Source organism: Neovison vison, chromosome 2 (assembly GCF_020171115.1).
Source record: "Neovison vison isolate M4711 chromosome 2, ASM_NN_V1, whole genome shotgun sequence".
In the NCBI taxonomy this organism is placed as follows: Eukaryota; Metazoa; Chordata; class Mammalia; order Carnivora; family Mustelidae; genus Neogale; species Neogale vison.
In genome coordinates, this window is record NC_058092.1 from 25,216,450 (window position 1) to 25,223,095 (window position 6,646).

Sequence of the window (6,646 nt, forward strand, 5' to 3'; positions counted from 1 at the left end):
CCCCTCCGGTCTAGGCCCAGCTGGGCCAGCGAGTTCTTATGAAGTTAACTTGGCTCCTGTTGCCTTGTGTCTGACAGACGGTCTCACCAGAGCCTCTCAAGCAGGGAGGTGAGTCCATGGCAAACCTGTTAACTTGGACTCTCCCAGGGCCTGCCCTGTCCCCTGGCAATCACATGCGGAGCAGTCACTGGGGCGTGTCTCAGATCTGTAGGCCTTTCCTTTCAGAGGTATGTTCGGGTATCTTACCTTCATATATGGGTGATTCTGTCAGCAGTGTTTATAAAGTCATCTTCAAGTGTTTAATTGAAAAGTAATACCAAAGAAAAAGAAACACCCCACAGTCCTTTGGAGAGAAGGGGCGAAGGACACCCAACTTTCCTGATTGCCCCCCCCCCCCCGCCCCTTATGCTGGGTGGGGTGTCAGGGAGGCAGCAGGATGTAGAAGAAGGAGGAGGGATTTGTAATCAGAGAAGGCTGTTTTGATTCCCGACTCTGCCCCCATTGGGAGGATCTCAGGCAGGTTACTTCGCCTCCCTTCGCCTCAGTTTCCTCATTTGCAAACAGTGAAAGGGACACAGATTTCTCAGAGTTACTGGGGAAAGCAAATAAGTGTGCAGCACAGACTAGGCCTTTTAAGAATGATCAGCCTCTCTGAGCCTGCTTGCAGCCCTGTTTTAAAGGAGGGGTGACTGATGGGGGGAAGCGGGCTCTGAGCTGTAATCCGTCCAAGACCAAGTCCCAGTAACAGGGGAGTGCTGTGCAAGCGGAGCAGGAAAGACGAAAAATTGGGGCTTTGAATCCTTTGCAATTACACAATAAACTCTTAGTCCAGGCTCGATTGGAAGCTTTTCTCCTGAGTCCAAAAAGCCCTGTTCTCAAATCCCAGGAAGTTTCTTCCTAAGAAAAGAAAAATAAGGGGAAAAAAAAAAAAAAAGCCCACCTCCAGGTGAATCTGAAGGAAGCGATAACCAGAGCAGACGTAGCCTTGCAGTGTGCACGCGTGTGTGAGAGGGGTGTTCACACGTGTGTGCACTCGGGTACTATCAGGGGAGGGAGGGAGGGGAAAGTGAGACCTATTCGCATACTGAGCTCTTCTCACAACACCAGGCTCGGTGCAGTAAAAGTGCTTTAGAAATCTGGAGAGTAAACGATCACTAAACATTGTTCTCGAAGCCGTTTTTCACACAACGATTGATTTACCGGTTCTCGAGGTGTTTGGGCCGACTACATTACGCTGTCCACTGGCATACGACTTGAGATTTAAGCTTCCTTTTTCCGCTCCCTCCTCCCACCCTCCCGTCCTCTCTTGGGGACAGTTCCCTCCTTGGGCCCTCCCTGCTTTGGCCCAGCCCACCATTTAGAAGACTCAGCCATTCCTAAGAGGCTTTCCCTTGCTCGCCTTCTGCCCTAGCAACTCGGCCCTGCAGCTGCTTCAGAGCTCTGGAATTACAAAGCAATTCCTGAGTCCCGCAGGCCCAGCTCTGGGGCCTTCTTTCCCTCATTTGTCCCAAATAATGGCCTCTAATTGCTATTAACATTCCTCTCTAGCAGAAACATACTGCACGTCTGTGGTCAGCCTATGATCTACTGTGACCACCAGCCCTCTGCTTCCTATTGCACTGGGAATGTTGTGCTCTCTTCCATTTTATACCCAGAGGTTTGCTTTTCCTCTCGTGGCATGCCAGTTGGCTTGCAGCTTCTTATATTTCTAACCTGTTCTGTCACTGGTTGCAGGGGAAAACAATCTCAGTGGGGTAGATCGCCCCCCATCTTCCATTCTTTCCAGCCAAATAGAACTTTACCTTACTTCTTTGCTGATATTTACAAAACGTAGGTAACTAATTTTGATAGCTACAAGAGGCAGAGGTAGGACTGCAGAGTGGAAATCGTAAGGAGATAGATTTCAACTCCACAGAGAAAAGAACTCACTAACAACTGGAGCTGGGAACAAGTGCAGCGGGCCATGTTAGGCGTGGGCATGCAACGTGGAAGGAGGGCTGTGCAGAGCTGGTTCCCAGGAGGTGGAAGGCGAGCGGTCAGAGGCGGAGCGACCACGTGCAGGTGTGCTGCACGCAGTCTTGCCTCTAGGACCTCTTTTAACACTGCTAGCATCTAATTCCATGAAAATCTTTTACTGGGTACCAGAAATCCACCTGAAAGTTTAGGTTTTTTGCCTATTTTTGAACTTTTCCCATTTATGAATGTTCTAAATGCTAATCTTGTTTGTCAAGCCACAGGACAGTGTCTAGATGGTTTTCACCATTCTGGTTACTGATGGAAAGAATAAACTCCATTCGTATGAACTTCCTGATTCTTATCATCTACTCGGATGGAGGAAACCACTGTTCTTATCTCATGGATGGGACGGCCACAGAATGGCTAAGTAGGAAAGCTCATCTCTTTCGGATTCCCAGAACGCTTAACTACCCAATTTGCTCACCCAACCACCATCCATCTCTCTGTCCTCTCCATGTTTATTGAACAATTATTATGTGCCTGGTACTGAGTGGAATAAAAAAATGATTCAGATACTGACTTCTTAAGGAGCTAATGGTTTAAGAGGAGAAATAAGAAAGATACATAAATAAATATAACAGGACTAGGGAAACTTTTTCTATAAAAGGCCAGATAGTAAATAGTTCAGACTTTGCAGATCACATATGGCCTCTGTTGCATATTCTTATTTGATCCTTAACCATTACCCTACCCCACCCCCCAATATGTAAAAATGTAAGAGCCATTCTTGGTTCTGGGACCATACATAATGGACTGTGTGCTGGATTTGGCTTGTGGGCCCTCGTTTGCTGGCCTTTAAGCATGTAATAAGGTATAAAGTGATAACCTTTGGTTGAGCCAGAAGTTTCATTTGAAGTAGGTTTTTAAAGATGGGTTTGATTGACACTTTGGAAATGGGGAAGGGGTAAGCTAGGTGGAAGGAGGGCAATTACACGTGAGCCCCTGTTTTCTCTTTTTAGAGCAGATGTTTTCAAAGAATGGGCAGTATCACCTGGGAACTTATTACAAAGGCAAGTTTTCAGGTCCACAGTGGTTCTCAAACTTTGGCATCTGTGAGAATCACCTGGAGGGTTTGAAAAACAGATTCCTGGGCCCCACCCCCAGATTTCTGACGCTGCTGGTCCAGGGACCGTACTCTGAGAACAATAGTCTCAAGGAATATCTTGTTCTGTCTGCATACAGGGCACAGATGCTTTGCAGAGCACCTGGTTCATTCCACTTAGTGCCCGGACTCAGAAAGGGGCTCAGAGCCACTGGAGATTGGGTGGCAGCTCTCTTCCCCCCATAGCAGGAGCCCTGAGTCTTGTTAGTCTCACGCACTGGAGGCAGCAAGTGCTTGTGGGGGGCTGTGTGGTTAGGTTATTTCTGTCTGGATCTTGGTTATTGGCATACATTCTCTTTTGCTCCTGATACATTTCTGTATTTTTGCCACGGCTATAAAATGGTCCTCTTGGCATTATTTTGGGGACTACCTCCTTTGACCAGTTTAAAAAAAAGAAAAGAAGAGGAAGACAGTGTTTCTATTTTAGCATTTAGATTAAATGACTTCTATAAAGTCAGATGTGGGGCTCAGAGAGGCTGGGCTGAGGAGGGGGAAGCCAGAGAGTACACAGAGGAATCTCAGAGGAGGCTACAGGCAAGCAGACACGGGAGGAGTCATTAATCTGGGAGACAATGAATGGCAAAAGGCAATTAGCTTGCCTGGGGTTATAGCAAGCCAATGAAGTATGCAGTATGGCAACTGAGGGTCTAGTGTAAGGGCAGGGTCATTGCTAGGGAACTCAAAAGGAGGATAAGATAAGGGAGGTTAGGGGGTGAGAAAGCCATCTGGGGCTGGCAGGAAGGGAAAGGAAATCCCTCACAGTCTCCATGGATATTATTAGCCAGTGGAAGTGTCCAGGTGTAGCCATACACTTGTCAGGGTACCACATGCTGTTACGCTGGGAGACAACCTTGAAAATGAACCAGGTGCTTCAGTGCATGTGCACACACACCAATGCACACGCACCCCACACCTGCGTGCACACACGTGTGCACAGACACACAGACATCAACACTCTCTTTACATTCCTCTTCAGCCACCTGCCCCGTCTAGCGGGGTGGAACAGTAGGCTGAGGACCGCCTGGCTGAATAACGGGAGGACCACACGCCTGAACGCTGACTGAGTTTTAGCAGACACAATTGTGAACTTCATTCAGTTTATGGGGCTTCCTTCCACATTGTAAAGCATGCTCGTTTTTTTCTCCGTCCCACGCCTCATTCACATGCGCATTCTCACGCTCTGCTCCTTGCGGGCGCTCAATAGCCACGCTAATGGATTCTTCTCTGCCTACACACGTTCTCGAGACACATTCATTTATTCATCCTCACTTGGAGTCATTTTCATATATTAAACACTACATCCTGCTTCTAAAAATCACTTCAAATGTCAAAGTTGCTTCCATAGCTTCTGCTCCTGCTGTCTGCAGAAACTGCTAGCTTTGTCATTCTTATAAAAATAAGAAGAGGAACCGATATTGGCCTGACTGAGTAAAGAGCCCAACCCAAAGCAGATTGTCCTACCGTGGGATGCAGGTTTGTGGCTGTGGTGTCCCCGCCTTCAAGACCATCCCATTTATCTCTCTTTGTTTCACTCCCTCTCTCTTCCTGCACAACGCTGCAATCACACACATACTCCGGGTTGGAAAAAAAAAGGACAGCCTAATTTCCTGATGATTATGTTGTTACCTAGCAACAGCCAATCAGGGGCTGGGCTTTTTGCCTGCAGTATTTCATGCAAATAGTTTGGAGAAATTGCAGGGTAACCCAGCCTGCTTAGTCTGTCTTCTCAGGGGACGCATTACAGAATAAAACCAACCCAAAAGGGGACTATTGAAGTCAGGCACATGCTGCAGATAGCAGGCCATCTGATCTCTTTCTTTCGTCCCCTCTGTGTTGTACCCCCTAACAAAAGCATGCAGGTTCCACAGACAGATACTCAGGGAAGCCAAAAAGTTGAAAAGAGGCTCACGAGCCACCATCCCTTACCCTGGATTTCTGTCCTTAATAACTACAACTCAGAGCAACCTCTAATATTCTGGAAACTATACCGTTCTGGGAAGGTGAGGAATACCACTTTCTCAGTAGCTCAGTCAGGGGAGGGCATGAAGGAGAATCCTCCACAGCCCTCCTGTCCAGAAAAGAGCTAAAACCTAGCACTTCTAGCCTGATTTAAGAGCCTCATCTACATCCACGCTGGCTGATCTATCAGGAGAAAACCCATTGTTTACAATAGCACTCTCCCTGGTGCCAACTGGCAAATCCTCATCCAAATGTTTGAACAATGAGAGAAGCCACATCACTCGTAAGACCCCTTCAAGAGATGTTTCTATGCTTGTTTTCCCAACAAGTACTGAGCATTTGATGTAAAATGCTGTCAGGAGCCATGATACCGACTTTTGGTAAGGTCCAGGGGCTGGATCACGCAGATCTGGACTGGAATAAAAAGTGTACTCAGAAGACAGTGTCCAGGTCTGTCCCCTCTGGGAGAGTGGGCCAGGCTTCAGATGGTAGGAATCAGATTTCAGTAGTTCGTTTCGTTGTTGTTGACTCAATGCTCAGTAATCCAGCGTGAAGGCAAGAAAAGACTGTGACCTCAGCTGCTGGATAGCTCCTCACGGTGCCCCTAATGCAGACTTTAGCAGGCCGTCTTGGGAAGGTGTGTTGTTGGCTATACAGGGACAGTGCATAGAAATTTGGATCAGCCCATTACCACAAGGACGGAAAAACAGTTCAAATCCCCTATCTTCTTGAGTTGTAGCTTCTACATATTTGTTAAGATGGAGATGATTATACTCCAATCATTATACAAAGGTGGTGACTGCTCTCCAATATTTGACACTCACAGCCTTACCACCGAAAGCCATATTATAGAACACGCCCCCAAACAAACAATGCCCCCCCCAAAACCTGTCAATGTGCCTTTGTTCAGAAAGGCAGAGTTAAAGAATTCCATGCATCTGTAGGGTTGGATAACTCTTCCCACCTTGGTTTATAGTAATTTCAGAAAATTCTTTGAGTCAGGCACTTTTATCCTTATAACCTGGGAATACACATCATAAACCCCATTTTACAGAAGAGGAAACTGATGAGTGACTTGCTCAAGCTGTATAGTTATAAAGTGGCAAAGCTGGGATTAAAAAGCAATGTCCAGGGCACCTGGGTGGCTCAGTGGATTAAGCGACTGCCTTCAGCTCAGGTCATGATCTCAGGGTCCTGGGATCGAGTCCCACATCGGGCTCTCTGCTCAGCAGGGAGCCTGCTTCCTCCTCTCTCTCTCTCTCTGCCTGCCTCTCTGCCTAAATGTGATCTCTCGCTGTCAAATAAATAAATAAAACCTTTAAAAAAAAAAAAAAAAGCAATGTCCAAATCATGCCTGATCATGTCCAGGTCTTTATAGCAAAAACATAGAGGGAAAAAGGTCAGCAACAGAAAGCCACCTTTCAAAACTAAAAAAAAAAAAAAAGAATTTTTTTTTTTTGCATTTATTGTAGGTACCCAAAGTTATTTCAACTGGTGTTTACTGCTAAACCTTCAGTGACTCCTATCTCTTTTTTGCACATTTGAACCACCAGATAAGCATGTTAGAAA